The sequence below is a fragment of the Prunus persica genome, chromosome G1 (assembly GCF_000346465.2).
Source record: "Prunus persica cultivar Lovell chromosome G1, Prunus_persica_NCBIv2, whole genome shotgun sequence".
Taxonomy (NCBI): domain Eukaryota; kingdom Viridiplantae; phylum Streptophyta; class Magnoliopsida; order Rosales; family Rosaceae; genus Prunus; species Prunus persica.
Genome location: NC_034009.1, coordinates 23,122,587 through 23,141,641, shown reverse-complemented (window position 1 = coordinate 23,141,641; position 19,055 = coordinate 23,122,587). Strand labels below are relative to the sequence as shown.

General features: G+C 37.3%; 1 long non-coding RNA gene and 1 pseudogene across 1 annotated transcript; one reads left to right on the top strand and one right to left on the bottom strand.

Annotated features, from left to right (window-relative positions):
* LOC109946504 lies at window positions 3,332-5,665 on the top strand. Its single transcript, XR_002269637.1, has 3 exons — window positions 3,332-3,621; window positions 4,369-4,432; window positions 5,418-5,665. It is a non-coding gene; the product is annotated as an uncharacterized LOC109946504 (long non-coding RNA).
* LOC18788174 lies at window positions 11,838-18,749 on the bottom strand (annotated as a pseudogene).

Sequence of the window (19,055 nt, the reverse complement as noted above, 5' to 3'; positions counted from 1 at the left end):
TCCTCTTTTTTCTTAAAAAATTATGGGTTTTCACCCAATTGAAGAACATTTGGGTTTTCTGCCATAGCTTCAAGCTATTGAGTATCAAAAGCGCATTTTCTCTAGTGGATGGTTGTGAGATTTCTTCAAGAGTAGCCAAGAAAGCACCTTAAGAGGTATCACAATCATTGAGCTTATGAGCAAACTGTCTGAGATCTCTCACTTGAGGATTGTAAGAGTAAAGAGAACGTTTCTATCTCTGCAGAGAGAGCACATAGTGTTTGCGCTTGGCGGGGTTCAAACATTTTATCACCAATAACACAAGGAATTGTAAAACTTCATGGATCTTTTAACTTTGGGAGGGAGCTTCCTTTGCAAAACAACATAAACCTCTTCCGTTAGTGCAACCGTTTCATGATATTTGAATTTCCTCTTGTTGGTACAAAGGTCCTTCAAGAACTTTGCATAACTTGGAATTTGCTTGATTACAGGCCACCAATAATGATTTCTTAGGGTGCAGTATATTTTTGTGCTGCCAGGATGCATGGCGAAGGCCGAACAGTGGGCCTCCTCAAGAATTTCCCTCTTTAGTGCTTCATTCCCGAGAACATACAATCTTGTTCCTACCATCAAAGCTCCATCCCTTCTCATAGAATAATCTATTCCTGTACCATTTTCAACCTCTAACCTTAATGTGTAAAATTAATGAATCCTGCATTTGGGCTTCGATAATTTGTTCAACTAACACCGGTCTTACGTGGAGAGTAGCAAGCAAAGCCCCTTGATCATCCATATTTAACCCAACTCTCAAATTTCTCAATTCAACCAACAATGGAAGATACTTCCCTCGGAGATGAGCCAAGGACCCAGACGACTTCCTGCTAATGGCATCAGCCACAACTTAGCTCTCCCAGTATGATGTTCAATGGTACAATCATAGTCCTTTATCAATTCTAACCATCTCCTTTGTCTCAAATTTAATTCCTTCTAGGTGAACAAATACTTTAGCCTTTTATTATGATCCGTAAAAATTTGGCATGTCTCCCAATAAAGATAATATCGCTAAATCTTTAACTCGAACAGTACCACAGCAAGCTCGAAATCATGCGTAGGGTATTCAACTCATGCTTCTTAAGTTGCCTAGAAGCAAAAGCGATTACCTTACCATGTTGCATCAACACATAACAGAAACCATGTCGTGATGCATCACTGTAGATAACAAAGTTTCCACTATCGTCAGGAAATGCCAATACTAGAGCAGTTGTTAACCTGGTTTTTAACTCAGTAGAGCTTTCCTCACACTCATTTGTCCATTCAAACATAACTTCTTTCCTTGAAGGGTGTAGCTATGGTAGAGAAACCCTTCTCCAAGCGACTGTAGTACCCTGCCAACCCAAGAAAACTTCGTACCTCAGTGACATTGGTTGGTCGTGGCCAGTTTACCACTGCTTCCACCTTTTGGGGGTCTACATAGATACCTTTAACAGAGATCACGTTCCCCAAGAAACTATGTCTTACGAAAACTGACATGTGCTGAATTTTGCACACAATTGTCTCATTCTTAAAGTTCTCAGCACAATTTCCAAGTGCTTCATGTGCGCCTTTTCACTTTTGGAATACATAAGGATATCGTCTATGAACATAATCACAAAGCGGTCCAGAGAACGTCTGAACACTCTGTTCATGAGATCCGTAAACGCTGCTGGTGCATTAGTTAGCCCAAAAGGCATCATCAAAAACTCATAATGGCCATACCTCATCCGGAAAGTAGTCTTAGGTACATCATCTTCCCTGATTCGTAACTGATGATAGCCTAATCTCAAAAGAATCTTAGAAAATACCTTAGCACCCTTCAATTGATCGAACAAGTCGTCAATGCGTGGCAACAGATATCGGTTCCGCACTGTGACCTTGTTCAATTGTCTGTAATCAATGCACAACCTCATGGTGCCATTCTTCTTCTTCACGAACAAAACTGATGCACCCCAAGGAGAAAAACTAGGTCGAATGAAACCCTTGTCTACCAACTCCTACAACTGAGTTTTCAACTCTCTCAATTCAGCTGGTGCCAATCTATACGGCGCCTAAGAAATAGAATTTGTTCCTGGGATGAGTTCAATAGTGAATTCATCTCCCATTCAGGAGGTAATCCAGGAAGCTATTCTGGGAATACATCCAAAAACTCTTGTACCACTGAAATATCTTCCAATTGCAATCCATTATCCCATGTATCAATCACATGAGCCAAGTATCCTGAGCATCCCTTTCTATCAATATTACTGTCAAATATAGGGGTAAAAGAGTCCAATTAAATAAAATAGTAAATAAATTAAAAACTATAAAATAAAAACCTATTTCCCTCTCCCACCTCCCAGCCCAATAACCATTGCCCCAGCGCCACATCTTTTCCACCTCACAGCCCACCTTTTCTTCCCCTCCCTCCATGTCCCATTCTCCTCTCTCCCTCTATTTCTCTCTTCAAACGTTTATTAGGGTTGCAAGGCTCTAGGTTTGTTCGGAGAGAGAGAGAGAGAGAGAGAGAGAGAGAGAGAGAGAGGATGGGGAAGGTGGGATACTAAGAGGCTGTTGCAGAACAGCGATGAGATGGGGGTTGGGATTAAAGTGGGGGAGGATGAGGTGGGTTTGTTTTTTTTTTAGGCTTGTTTTTTTATATACCTCCTGAAAGTGTATTTGAGTCTCACTTTACCCCATGAATCTCATTTTGTCTCACTTTACCCCATATTTCACACAATTTTGTCTCGCTTTACCTTATTTTTCACAAAATAATAATTAAAAATTTCAGTTTCAATTTTAAAACTCTAAATCCATAAAAAAAATTTGTAAAGAAAATTAATATTTTAGAAAAAATAAGATTAAAAAAAAAACAAAAATTACATCTCTACCTCTCCACATCTCTCTCTCTCTCTCTCTCTCTCTCTCTCTCTCTCTCTCTCCACAAACGATCCCTCTGTTGGGTCACATGTAAGGCTCGGGGGTGAGGGTGGTTTGGGTAGTTGGGGGGAAAAAAAACCAGAGGCACCTTTCGCCAATGGAAAAGATAATGTAACACCCCGACTCTAAATTAAATTCCTAAATTAAATTCCTTAAGTTATTTAATTTTGAAATTTACGGATTTACCCTTAGGGTAGGCGTATTTTGGTCATTTTATTACCCGAACAGATTTGGGGCAGTGGCTGGTATTTTTGGGTAGATCTTACTGAGTTGAGTCCGTAGACACGTAGTGGGCTCAATTCGGAGTTGTAACGAAGAAGTTACGATCAAAACTTCGACAATGGCAAAACCGTAAATATTTCAAAGTTGATTTTTAAAAACCAGATTTTTTTTCCTCTCTTTCTCTCTCTCTCTCTCTCGCGAACCAGAAACCCCCTCCCTTTTTATTTTTTTGGCTTGCGACGACAGCAACTTCTCACCGTCGCCACCACCACCACACACCGCCACTTGGGGCGGCACCGGTCCCGTTAGAACCGCCCCACTTCCCTCTTCAATTCCAGACCGGTCCCAGCCTCGATCCGTCGTCGTGGTCGCCAGAATCAGCCACGAAATGAGGCTGTTTTGACAGTTTTTCAACAAACTTTCGGCCTCTCGTTCTCTCTCATTTCTCCACCAAATTTGACGAGTAAGGTATGGTTTTCTACCTATTTTTCATGCTCTAGTTGATGGTTGGGTAGGATTTCGTTAATTTTGAGCTTAGGTCAATTGAATTTCAACTTAGGGTTCGGCCGGTTTTGGATTTCCGATTCCGGCCACTTCCGCTCACTTTTTGGGGTAGGCCCAATAACAAAAGTGACTCCAAATAGGGTGTTGTACCTAGGGTAGGAGTCTTGAGCCGAGGTGTTGAGTTTTTCCGACGAAGGGTTATCGCTTTGGACACTCACGCGCTGCCAGCGCGTGGGCACTGTAGCAAACTTGCATTTTTGTCCCAATGCGATCTCCTGGTTGTCAGGAATGTGTAGGATTTCGCGGATCTCAATTCAGACATCGTTTGACTATCGAACGGATTTTCACATATTAGGAGTTATCGGGTTCGCCATGTTCGGACCGTTGGATCGACTCCATTCCAATTTATGTTACTCTAGACTTTCCTAGGAACGTGTAGAAATTCGCGGATCATGAATCGGAGCCCCGGATGTTCCGATTCAATAATTTAAAGTTTGAAGATTTTTTGATAACCGTTTGATCGTGAGCGATCTAACCGTCCTTTTCAGACCAAACTTAAGGGACATGTGTCTTAAACCTTGTGGAACTCTTAGGAACTTCCAGTTTGTTCCCTTCCTCGTACACTCGCTAGAAACCCGGGAAATTAAGATTTTAATTCAAGTTCTCGTTCGAAACACTTTGTATTAATTTCGTATTCGTATTCTGAAATAGGTACTTCGACCACGCATACGCAGCAGGCGGGACCCTCTCAGGGTCAGGCAGTGTGGGACTACTTGTGAGTGGACTTTGTTTTCAACTTATAAGCATGGTTTTATAATGAGAACTTTATGCATATTAATTAAATAGTTATTGAAATGCATGTTATATTTAATAGTTGAATTCTTGATTTTCATAAAGTATTGGTAATATATTTTAGGTTTTGACATATTTGAGTATCTTGAGTATGTATATATGGATTTTGAGAATTTATATATATGTTTGGCTATGTGCGGGGTACTTGGGTTATTGAGATGAGATTGTGGAAAGTGATGAGTATAGATTGTCAGTTTGGAGTGCTATAAGCACTACCCTTTGTACCTCCCCAGATTTGGAACTTGAGATACTTGGAAATGTCGGAACCCGGGGCATCCTTGACGGGATGTTGCTGTAGACCCTTGATTGGGTAGTCCGCGCTCGTAGGACTAGTCACAGACGTACAAGTTTTGAGGGTATCGGCTGTACGTGCTGGCTGAGAGTTAGTCCCCAGTTGGACGGCTCGTTCCCTAGTTACATGGTGAATTGAGGACTCTTCATGGGGACTCTGCCATGGTGACTAGTCAAACAATCCCCTAGTTGGATTGTTTCCCCGGTACAACTAGGTGTTGGTCATATTTATATTATTATTATATATGTATATATATATCTCTTATATTATATATATATATATATATTTACATATGTATATAACTATTCATTCATTCTTGTTTTTCGGTGAGGATACTTCCTTACCGGTCGTGCCAATGGATACTCTTTTGAGAGTTTGGTTTGGGACTTATAATATTTAATTGGTCGGTTTGTTTAGTGTTCTGTTTGGATTTCGAACTTGGCATCCGGTATTGGTTTGGTTTTGACATATATAAATATTTATTTGATTATGATGGTTTGGGATGCATTTGGATTTCTTGCATTGGTTTATTAAACAGTGAGGTTATATTATCTTAGTTTACACTGAACTAAACTTTATTTTCGTCCACTCACATTTTTCTGTTTTGCGCCCCCAGCCAGTAGTTGACTGTGCTCCGCAGCTGAGCTGGATCGTGTGCTTACAAGCCTTGAGCCTTCGTAGGACTCCTTCATTCTTTTTCCCTTGAACTTTGTTTTTGTTGTATTTGAATTCTTTAGATATGCTCTGTTATTGCCCTTGCTAGGGTTTGATCTTTGAGGCCAGAGGCCTTTGTTGTAAACTGTTTATTTGCTTTAAAGCATGTTGCTGGTTGGGTACCTTAAACTGTGAATTTTGAGCAGGTTGAATTTTTGGGAAAATGTTCAATTTACAGGGGAGACTCTGCCAAAAATTTTGGTAGAAAGTCTTGATCCTTAGTAAGTGGGCCCAACATCGGGGTGATGTCGGTAACGGGATGGGATTCGCTTCGGTTTTCGGGAATTCCGAGGCGGGTCCTGTCAGATAACACATAGAGAGAGATAAGGGGACAAAAAGGAAGATAAGGGAAAGATAGAGGGGCAGAGAGTGGGTCGTGGATGACAGGGAGGGGGCTGAGCTTTGGCTTGGGGGTAACAGACAGAGAGAGAGAGAGAGAGAGAGAGAAGGAGGATGAGGGCAGATGGGGAGATTGAGGGGGAGGGGAAGGGTAGGGATGCAGGGATAGGGATGCAGTTTTTGTTTTTGTTTTAATCTTCTTTTTCTTAAAAAATTATGGGTTTTCACCCAATTGAAGAACATTTGGGTTTTCTGCCACGACTTCAAGCTATTGAGTATCAAAAACGCATTTTCTCTAGTGGATGGTTGTGAGATTTCTTCAAGAGTAGCCAAGAAAGCACCTTAAGAGGTATCACAATCATTGAGCTTATGAGCAAACTGTCTGAGATCTCTCACTTGAGGATTGTAAGAGTAAAGAGAACGTTTCTGTCTCTGCAGAGAGAGCACATAGTGTTTGGGCTTGGCGGGGTTCAAACATTTTATCACCAATAACACAAGGAATTGTAAAACTTCATGGATCTTTTAACTTGGGAGGGAGCTTCCTTTGCAAAACAGCATAAACCTCTTCCGTTAGTGCAACCGTTTCATGATATTTGAATTTCCTCTTGTTGGTACAAAGGTCCTTCAAGAACTTTGCATAACTTGGAATTTGCTTGATTATAGGCCACCAATAATGATTTCTTAGGGTGCAGTATATTTTTGTGCTGCAAGGATGCATGGCGAAGGCCGAACAGTGGGCCTCCTCAAGAATTTCCCTCTTTAGTGCTTCATCCCCGAGAACATACAATCTTGTTCCTACCATCAAAGCTCCATCCCTTCTCATAGAATAATCTATTCCTGTACCATTTTCAACCTCCAACCTTAACGTGTAAAATTAATTGATCCTGCATTTGGGCTTCGATAATTCGTTCAACTAACAGCAGTCTTACGTGGAGAGTTGCAAACAAAGCTCCTTGATCATCCATACTTAACCCAACTCTCGACTTTCTCAATTCAACCAACAATGGAAGATACTTCCCTCGAAGATGAGCCAAGGACCCAGACAACTTCCTGCTAAGAGCATCAGCCACAACATTAGCTCTCCCAGTATGATGTTCAATGGTACAATCATAGTCCTTTATCAATTCTAACCATCTCCTTTGTCTCAAATTTAATTTCTTCTAGGTGAACAAATACTTTAGCCTTTTATTATGATCCGTAAAAATTTGGCACGTTTCTCAATAAAGATAATGTCGCCAAATCTTTAACTTGAACACTACCGCAGTAAGCTCGAAATCATGCGTAAGGTATTCAACTCATGCTTCTTAAGTTGCCTAGAAGTGACAGGACCCACCCCGAATTCCCCGAAACTCGAGACGAATCCTGTGGAAATTCCGACATCACCTCGATGCCGGGCCCACTTACTAAAGACCAAGACTTTCTACCAAAATTTTGGCAGAGTCTCCCTTGTAATTTGAACAATCCCAAAATTTTCAACCTACATAAAACACATTTAATATCCACAACTGGCAGCATGCACAATGTATCAACATGCAATTCACATAAACGGCCTCCGGCCTTCAAATAATCCAAAGCAAATCACCAATAAAGTCCTTAAGCCAGATAATATCTTAAACAAGGCAAATAATAAACTCAAACACACTTATAAATGCCACACTCAATAAAACTGGCACAAATATGCTACCTGCCAGGCCTATTTAATCCGAACTTTGGGATTACGCTCCTACCATCTAGACCTTTATTGTCTGCATTTTCTTCTCCCCCAAAAAGAATAAAAAATTAAGTATATATAAGGAAACGAATTATATTCAAGGGCTTTTTAGATTTAGGTCCAAAATGATTAGCTGTCATTGGGTTTAGTCCATGTGTTTATATGTAGGTCCTTTGACATTTATCACTTTTTTTGTTGTGTTGATTTTACCCTTTAAGGTAAATAAGGAAAACACAATGAAAATTTAAATTTAATGGATTATTTCCTTGTAATTGAATTCTAGAATTTAAATTTTCAATTCTTTCCTAGATAATATTCCTAATTATGGATAAAATACAATTTAATCAATAAAAAGTAAAGACCCACATATTATACCAATCAATCAAACAAGTACCCACATTAATTTACCTAACATACAAGTAAATAGTGTAATTATGACCAACGAAAAAAACTTAGTGATGATAAATCATGTTACTTATAAGTTAGAACATAAATTAGAAGACTATACCTTTAAGTTAGGAACATAAATTAGAAGACTGCCTATAAGTCATATACAAAAATAGACAAAATAAAATTGTATATTACCTATTAAAAAAAATAGGGAGCTGATTTTCCACTACCATTTTTTCCACTTACACCCCCTTTTGCTTTTTAATCAATTTTTTTCTTTCTCTTTCCTATTCTATCCTTACCCTACATTAATTTCTTTTTTACTTCACTTTTATATTATTTTTTTTCTTTATACCTAATTTTCTAACTTACACTCCATTTTCAGTATTAAAGGAAAAAAAAAACTTAATTTCTTACTCGATTAAGGGAAAAAAAATATTAAAAATGGAGTGCAAATTGAAAAATTAAGTATTTTAAAAATAAATAAAAAAGAACTGATATAAAAGTGAAGTAAAAAGAAATTAATGTAGGATAAGAATAGAATAGGAAAGAGAAGAAACAAAATTAATTAAAAAGTATTAAAAACCACAAGGGAGTGTAAGTGGAGAAAAGGGGAGTTGGGAAATCATATCCCAAAAAAAAAAAAAAAAAAGGTGCATAAAATACTATTACACATTGTCGAAAATATGAAAAAACATATATATATACCTATGCAATAGGCAATATGACATAAATTACTATTACCCGATTCAAGTCATAAGGGGCAATATTGGAACAAAAAATGATTTTTAAAATAAAATAATAATTACATCAAAAATATTTAAAATAGAATGTAATTCTACGTGGCACAAAAAAGGACTTAGATCAAAGTCTCCAAATCCGGGAATTAAACCCAACTCCTCAATGAAAATTTGGATCTATATCAACGTTTCTGTATATTAAATTATATATGTATCAACTGATCAAACCGAATCCACGTTAACAAAAAACTAAAAAACCACAACAGGAAAATTGAATACAGGCTGCAGGTTGCGAGCTCAAATGTGGCATGGGAATTAGGAATTAGATGATCCTCCATTAATGCCACGTTTGGGCTATAATTGATGTTGGATTGGATTACAACTAGGCTAATCCATTCCAATTAAATTTAATCCAAATCCTTTTAGGCTAAGGATGAAAGGTTTCTTCACAAGAAACATATTCTTCACTAAAATTTCATTGAGCAATTACCAATTGTACACAAGGGTTTCATGGATGAAATGTATTGCAAGCAGTTGAACACGGATATCCTTACGCTTCTAAAACAGTTAACCATAGGATTACACAAACTTTAGGCATACACACATAGAATTACACTAGACTTGGAAATATCTAACCAAAATGATTAAAAAGAGTCTTAAAGATAAATTTCTGATGAAGCCATAGGTGGTAACTACAGTAAGATCTTCTCCTTGTGAGAAGAGGGGCCATGAGTAGAACTTACACTTAAAAATTAACTTGTATGGAAAGGGTTCTCGAGAGCTCTCAACTTGGGATATTTGGGTTCTAACATTCTACCACGCTTATGTATATGACGTCATCATCGGCGCACTTTATCGACATTGGCCCAATGGTGTCATCCATTCCTTCCTTTGAGGCAGCTTCACTCATTTACCTCATTCATCTAGTCTTTCTCTTTCACTTCCTCGGTTGTTTTTGCTACCGGCTATTCCAGACTTAAATTTGTCTATTTCTCTTCTCTTGTGGCAGAACCTCCCTCATCTAGTCTTTCTCTTTCACTTCCTTGATTGTTTTCGCTGAGCATCCTTTGCTACCGGCTATCAAACAATCATCATCACGTTTTCTTTGGGTAAGTGAATTGCACTTCTTTCACACATATGCTTAGAAATCTGTTTTAGGGTTGAGTATATCAGAAGCAATGGCGATGGGTGTAGCCTGAGTACTATCGATATACTTGTATATTCAATGTGAGTAGTGCCTGTCGAAGCTGCATGCACTATGTGTCCTGCTTCAAGTTCTCTTCGGGCCAATATATGGCCCACTATGTGGAGTTTCTTATGCAAGATACTGGTGTGATGGATCAACACACGAGTTATCAATCAGAAATTCTACATCTGGTCATGGTGATCAAGCGGCCAAAGGTTCAACGTCCATTCCTGCTGAAGGGATTTTGAGAGTTGTGACTGGTAACCAACGGGTGCCGATGGCACAGCCAAATGGTCTAGTCTTTAAAGCAGACTTCCTGGAGTTGAACATGCTGACGGATTGGGAGTTGGCCAAGATCTGGGCGGATTACCATATCCCGGATTCGGTAGTGATGCGGATCCTTAAGCTGTTAGAAGCATTAAGCAACCCTAAGGGTGAAGTCGTCTTCTTTGCCGATGTGTTTAATTATGGCCTTTGGTTGCCATTGAGACCATCGATACAGCTAATGCTGGCACAAATATGCTACCCGCCATGCCAATTTAATCCAAACTTCTGGATTACGCTCCTACCATCTAGACCCTTATTGTCTGCATTTTCTTCTCCCCCAAAAGAATAAAAAATTAAGTATATACAAGGAAACTAATTATATTTAAGGGCTTTTTAGATTTAGGTCCAAAATGATTAGCTGTCATTGGGTTTAGTCCACGCGTTTATATGTAGGTCCTTTGACATTTATCACTTTTTTTGTTGTGTTGATTTTACCCTTTGAGGTAAATAAGGAAAACACATTGAAAATTTTAAATTTAATGGATTATTTCCTTGTAATTGAATTCCAAAATTTAAATTTTGAATTCTTTCCTTGATAATATTCCTAATTATGGATAAAATACAATTTAATCCATAAAAAGTAAAGACCCACATATTATACCAATCAATCAAACAAGTACCCACATTAATTTACCTAACATACAAGTAAATAGTGTAATTATTACCAACGAAAAAATCTTAGTGATGATAAATCATGTTACTTATAAGTTAGAACATAAATTAAAAGACTATACCTATAAGTTAGGAACATAAATTAGAAGACTACTTATAAGTCAGATACAAAAATAGACAAAATAAAATTGTATGTTACCCATTTTTTCCACTTACACTCCCTTTTGCTTTTTAATCAATTTTTTTCTTTCTCTTTCCTATTCTATTTTTACCCTACATTAATTTCTTTTTTGCTTTACTTTTATATTATTTATTTTTCTTTATACTTAATTTTTTAACTTATACTCCATTTTCAGTATTAGGGGGGGGGAAAAAAAACTTAATTTCTTACTCAATTAAGGGAAAAAAAATATTAAAAATGGAGTGCAAGTTGGAAAATTAAGTATTAAAAAAAAACTAATATAAAAGTGAAATAAAAAGAAATTAATGTAGGGTAAGGGTAGAATAGGAAAGAGAATAAACAAAATTGATTAAAAAGTATTAAAAAGAAAAAGGGAGTGTAAGTGGAGAAAAGGGAAGTGGGAAAATCAAAAAATATTTAAAATGGAATGTAATTCTACGTGGCACAAAGTCAAAGGACTTGGATCAAAGTCCCCAAATCCGGGAATTAAACCTAACTCTTCAATGAAAATTTAGATCTATATCAACGTTTCTGTATATTTAATTATATATATATCAACTGATCAGACCGAATCCATGTTAACAAAAAACTAAAAAACCACAACAGGAAAATTGAATACAGGCTGCAGGTTGCGAGCTCAAATGTGGCATGGGAATTAGGAATTAGATGATCCTCCATTAATGCCACGTTTGGGCTATAATTGATGTTGGATTGGATTACAACTAGGCTAATCCGTTCCAATTAAATTTAATCCAAATCCTTTTAGGCTAAGGATGAAAGGTTTCTTCACAAGAAACATACTCTTCACTAAAATTTCATTGAGCAATTACCAATTGTGCACAAGGGTTTCATGGATGAAATTTATTGCAAGCAGTCGAACACGGATATCCTTACGCTTCTAAAACAGTTAACCATAGGATTACACAAACTTTAGGCATACACACATAGAATTACACTAGACTTGGAAATATTTAACCAAAATGATTAAAAAGAGTCTTAGAGATAAATTTCTGATGAAGCCATAGGTGGTAACTACAGTAAGATCTTCTCCTTGTGAGAAGAGGGGCCATGGGTAGAACTTACAATTAAATATTAACTTGTATGGAAAGGGTTCTCGAGAGCTCTCAATTTGGGATATTTGGGTCCTAACATTCTACCACGCTTTTGTATATGACGTCATCATCGGCGCACTCTATCGACATTGGCCCAATGGTGTCATCCATTCCTTCCTTTGAGGTAGCTTCACTCATTTACCCGTATCGCTCTTTCCGTGAAGTCTGGCTCAGGATCCACCAAAACACAGGGATTTGAAGATTAGTAAATAATGAAGACCCTATAATTCGAAGGAGACAGCAAAAGCATAATAGCCTGACATATAGTACCTCAAAGCAGCCCCAGCATATTCATATGAAGAGAACAGAATCAAAACAGAGTACAAAGATATATTTGCACTCTATTGAGGGCACAAGTATATACTAACTTCCATTTAACTGATCATCTAACATGCTTTTCTAAACATCTAGTTAGCTTCCCCGACAAATATATTCATATGTCCTCACTTCTCACCTAAGAAAAATAGAATTAGTACCTTTTAACAAGAGAACAAATTTGCAAATATCCAAAACACAAAAATACATTAGTTTTAAGTTATGATAGAATACTTTACGATAATTATGTGACATTATGACATACCAGTGATTCAATTTCCATATGATCATCTTCGACCATCATATATGTAGAAAAGATATTGTGGATGTGAATCGTTCAATATATTGGTACAAGTGTTGTTATAAGAGGAAACTTATTGTACATCTGTCTATCTTTATCACAGTGAGCAGCTTTATCCTTATTTGGATTAGAGTAAAATTGTGAGGCATGGCTAACAATATATAAAGCACACGAAATAAGAAAGGAAAATGGTTACCTCAGCTTGTAGTGTTGTTTTTTGAATGCAGTCCCTCCCAATATAAGGGAAACTCTCGACAGTAAGTATATGCAGCACAATATAACAAAGAGCAAGCAAAACAGACAACCACCAACTGCAGTATAACAATAAAAAAGAAAATTAATAAATGGAAGAATGACGCAAAGATGCAAAATGAAGAACACGTTACACAACAAATGAATTAACCTTGACCACACTCGGAAATTAAGAAGTACCTAGTCCTCCCGCATGTTGGCAAATACAATCGAAGGCACATGTTGGATTTTATAGAAATCATCTCCTCCGACCTGAAGCCTACTATGCAATGTCCTAGACATCTCTGTGAAGCTTAATTCCCAGAGTGTAGTAATATGTCTCAGCCCATCTGGAAGTGTCGTCAATCCACTGCAACGTTTCATGCACAATCGGCGGAGGCTAGGCATGGCTCCTTCTTCCACCGTGAAGTCCCTTAATTCGTAAATGCAAATGAGGAAAAGAGATTCAAGTTGAAGAAAGCTTCCTTTGGAGAAAACCAGTGTGTCTAATCCATCCTCAAAAGTTTGCTCCATAAGGCGAAGAGTTTTAAGATTTGGCTGCTTCTCTAGCACGGCCATCTGGTTGGCCTTGAGATCACAGCGACACAGTGTTAACTTAGTGAGGTTCGGAAAGTGTTGAAGGTCCGGTAACTCTACAGTTCGCCCATTCAAATGTAGCTTGTATATATGACGGCAACTTAACACAATCTGTGCAACCTCCGTACCACTATGAATTTCACGTAAGTTGAGCACATATAGAGATTGAATGCGATCAAGTGTGCTGCTTATAGATTTTAAGGTTTCCTCCAAATTTTTCAAGGGACTTGTCACTCGTATGACCAGTTTTCTAAGACTGGTTAACTGAGTAAGATCGTTCAAGTCACAGCAGAGGCTTGAAACATGGTGTAGAGTCTGCAAATCATGAAGAGTGGACAGTCGAAGTTTTTTACCCCGAGCGGTGTAATAAAAGGGTAAATACAAATGCCTCAATTGTTCCATCATCCAAAATACATCTGGAACTACATTCGTTCCGTTAATGCGTAAATCCAGAGTTTGCATACATATCAAATTACCTAAGGACGATGGCAACCATTTTATAAAACTATGCCTTAGACTTAAAAATCTCAAGTGGACCATATTCCCAATTTCACTAGGCAATTTTACTAATAGCTCTATACCTTCAACCTTCAAAACTCTAAGCAATTTGAAGTCCTTGAATAGTGGCGACACTAACTTGTTATTACTTGGCATCCAGTATCTTGGGCCGAAGTATAACAGAGATCTAAGGCGGTTGTCTCTTTCATATCTTGATGGAAACAATTTATCAACATTATCATCCACATAAATGGCAAGTCTTCGAACCTTACCTTTTAGTGTTGCCTCAGTTACCGTGGGAGAAGGAAGAGCATACATTGTCTCCCTATGCGACAAATTGACAGTTTGGAGAAAGTTCTCCTCTTCTGCCTTCAACAAGCACAAGTCTCGCATGAGATCATGAAGCTGACAAGATTTAATCTTTCTAATTGAACCCCGTTCTCCAATTTGAACCATACACCTTTCCACTAATTCATTTAAGTAACTAAAAGCTATCTCCTCCATTGTTTCCATTGAACCTTGTCTTTGTTGCACCAAGGATATAAGACCTTCTGCCATCCATAACTGAGTCAATCTTTTCACTGATATCTCAAAATCTTCAGGAAAATGGCCCAAATATAAAAAACATGGTTTTAAATAATACGGTAAGTTATCATAACTCAACGACAACACCCACGATGTACCCGTGACTTCATGTTCATGGTCTTTGCCTCTTCTTATGTATGCATAAACATTCTTAAGGACTGTCTCCCACTCATTAATTGTGTCCTTTCTGGCGAGTAGTCCTGCGAGCACAATGACGGCTAATGGCAAGCCGACACAATGTTGAAGCATTTTCTTTCCTAATTCTTTCATCTTTGTGGAAACTTCAAAGGCTGAAAAATAATCAACACTAAATTCATTGTTATATTAGCAACTTTGCATTGTAAAAGTAAATAATTAAAGAATTACACTAATCACTTGTCTAAAATAAAATGTTCATTTTTTTTTTTCAAACAATTTTTACACTGTCAGTTTATGCTTTTACTCAACATATGCTAGATATATCAACAACAAAATAAAATAAAACACTTATGCTAGATAATTGACAAAACTAATGTAATGACAATTGCACCAAGTTTAATAACTTGGAACACAAAAACTACTTTGAGATGGGTTTTAACTGCTGAAGTTGGTTCACTTAAAGATGCAAAAATAGGAAGGAGAAGCAAGAAGCGACCAGTCACTTCTTTCAAAAACTATCGATCGCATAATCCCGAGAGCAGAGGTCGCAATGTTGGAGAGAAGTTGGAGGTTCTGTGCAAACCGACCTATGGCAAGTATTGGGCAATCAGTCACCGCGTGTTTTTCCTGCTATGCGTGATTGGTATTATGCTAGTCTATTTTACTAGGTTAAGTCTTCTATTACTATTAGGTTTGTACTTAAGTCCTATGAACTGTAAATAGGCACTTTAGCACTAGGTTTTCATAACGTGAGAAAATCAAGGTATCAAATTGAGTTTCAGCCAAGGGTGAGAGAAAAGAGAGCTAGGGTTTGTGAGAGAGCAAAGGGGGTTATTCATTGTAACCATAACATCGAACCTCTATAAATTCTTGTGTTCTTTGTGTGTGAGTTTACTTTTCAGTTTGAGTGTGTGCTTTATCTTTGCATGGCTTGTGTGTGATAGTTATGTAATCCATCAACGATTATGTATTGGAGTGTTTTCGCACAACATTATTTCCCGAAATAAAAAAATATGGGTTCAGCGGACAAGTTCGAGATTCATTTTTCAATTTCTAAATGATAAGGTAATCAAAACTCATACTCTTTTATCGATAAAGAACATTAAACATTAAAACCAATTAAAAACAACTAAAAATATTATTCAAAATATATCAAAACCCTTCCCGCACAACACGCACACCCCACCCTCCTCCGTCCTCCCTCTTCCTCCACCGCACTGCAGCCATTTTTATTATAATCAATTTATTCATATTATAATCAATAGTGGCTCCTTATTATAAATCTTTTTCTTATTTTTAATTAGTTTTTAAAATGTTTTATTAATATTATAATTAATTTATGTTTAAGAAGATGGGTCCCACATATGTCATCTCATCAGTTAGTACTAAATTATAATTGAAGGGTATTTTAGGAGTAATGGTGGGTGGAAAAATAGGATTGTGTTTTTTCAAATGGTGGGTAGGAAGATAAGCTGAGTAGGGAAATAAGACAGGTGTGTAGAAATAAAAGCTTTTTTTTTTTTTTGGTCTCTCTCAAATGTAGTGGCCAATGGAATATGAAAAGTTCTTATCTATTGCATTTAATTGACAAATATGAAATTAAAGTAGAGACATTGGGATGAGAGAATACTTATTCCTTCTCTTCCAAAGACTGCTATCTTCTCAAAAAGTTCCCAGCTTTCATCGTCATTTAATGGGCGAGGTTGGTGGATGAATCCATTTGAATGTAAAGCTACGTCTTTGTTGCGAGTGGTGAGTAATATTCTACTTTCTGTTTCCGCATCATACAAAGGAAACGCAGCTTTCAGTGACTCCCATGCCTCAATGCTCCAAATATCGTCAAGGACTACCAAACATCTACTTTTTTGTTGTAGAAGATATATCTTCTTGGCTATTTCATCATCCCTCAGTTTTGCAAATTCTTCTCTTTGCGCAGTGGTAGCAGAAATAAGTTTAATTAAAATTTCTTCCCAAACAGATCTCACTTGGAATTGTTGAGATATACATATCCAAACAAAGCAACCAAAATGGCGTCTAACTTCATTATGACGATAAATTTGTTTTGCAAGGGTGGTCTTTCCCAGACCACCCATACCCCAGATAGAAACAATTCGGTGGCTAAATTCTTTCTTCACCAAATGCTTGACCAATTCTTCCGCACTATTCTCTAACCCAACAACATCACGTTCAATAATATGAGAATAAGTTCGCCTTACTTGCTGCTGCCTCTCATACAAAGAAGTGGCACCTCTAGAGTTCCTTATTTCCTTAATGTTATAAGTTTGCAAGCTTGACCTCAAATTAGAAAGTTGGGTGGTAACATTCTCAATTTGTGACCCAATCTTGTGAAGATCAACTCCTTCCTTTAACACACAACCAAACCTTTTCAGAACATGCTTCATGCCTCGCTTCTTTGTAGCCACTCTCAAGATAAATATTTCTATGACATCCTCCAGATCATAAGCAGCCTTTCTTATTTGTGCAACCCAAACACGTACCGTTTCATCATCTCGTTGCCTTAGATCTGCATCTTTCAGAAAACCCTGCATGAGTTGCAGCTCAGTTTGTGCAAACTCAACTTTATCGCTGACTCCAAACAAGAACTTTGCATCTTGGATGATGAATTCTCCAAGTCTTTCAATCACAAAGGAAACTATTGCTTCAGTCATATTTTCTTCGAGCACACAAGGAAAACAACTTGCTGAGGAGAAGACATGACATAATCATTATATCAGACAACACAATCACAACTAAAAAAACACACACTAGCTATTGATATGAATTTGTCTCCTAAGTTGATTTTAAAAAAAGCACCATTTTGAGGTGCCAATTCATCTTTATAATTAATAATACATTTATGGTCCCACCAACACTTTTCTAATAGTTTTATGTTCTCTGTTTTTTATCTCTTTTTTTTCTATAACTCAAAATCAACGATAGACCCAAATGAAGCAATCAGACCCAATTCCTCTTCTCAAATATAGACCAAAATTACAAGATGCCATGAAAAATATACAGAAGAAACCATAATCTGAAATCATAAATTGCTATATAAAAAATATAAAAATAAAGATCAAGGATAGATTGAGATTATTACCTTGATTGGAAGAGCAAACAACCTTGTAAGATTGAAAGGCAGGGAGGAGCAAGAATCTGAAAACCAAAGATGAGGTCTGGTTCCATCAGATCAAAAAGATTACTAAACCAAAAGGCAGAAATGGAAAACCAGAGATGGTGCCTAATTCAATCAAATAAAAGACACTGAAAACTCATTAGTATTCTCAAGGAAATATAATGAAAACCAAAGAAGAGACCAATTCCAGAAATGACCTTAATAAAAAAAAAAAACTTCCTTCTACCAATCATGGAACTCACGATCCCACAATACCATATGATGGAAGATCTACCTAGATCCAGCAGCTACACCTCCACATAAAATAGATCCAAAGGAGATCTACCTAGATCTACCACCAAACTCCAAAACTTCAACAACACATACAACAAGGATCCAAAGGTGGGAGACCTAGCCAAAATCTGAACAGGAGGCTGAGAAGCAGCCCCAAAAAACTAAGGTTGAGACACGGAGAAGAAGAGGCAGGCAAGGGTCTGGCTCTTTTTTGGACTAGTTTTCGAAAGGTATATATGAAAATATCACTTTGTTCTGGAACGTATTGCCTTCGACACTCACCGCGTTCAAATCTTGCCCTCTGCTGAACAGTTAGCTGATGTTTTTGCAGTGTTCAAACCTTGCCTTATGATGAACACAGTGAGCTGATGTTTTTGTGGGGAAGTGTTGAGAAGAAGACATGACATAATAAAGACAACTGCACGTGGAACCAAGACATGGAGCTGGACAAAAGGTATTGTAGGTTGTGTAACCAAGACAAGACAACTGCATGTGGTCTTGACTGGTGCAGAATATTTATCAGATTAGTGATATAATATTTTATTCTTAAAGCGTCTACCCACAAGTAGATTACTTTTATTCTTAAATTGATGTGAGGAATGATAAATCAGGCTCTTCACAACTGAACCAGATTCTCTTCCGTCTATGCATGTGAAGTCCGATAACCAAATGATATTTGAATTTCCTCTTGTTGGTACAAAGGTCCTTCAAGAACTTTGCATAACTTGGAATTTGCTTGATTACAGGCCACAACTTTGTTAAAGCAATTGCAACTTGCAATTCTATCCTCTTAAATGACTGGAGATAATTATCTTATAATCTTCTCCGTGTATTTCCTTTCATAATTTAATAAAAGCTAGTGCAAGCTCCA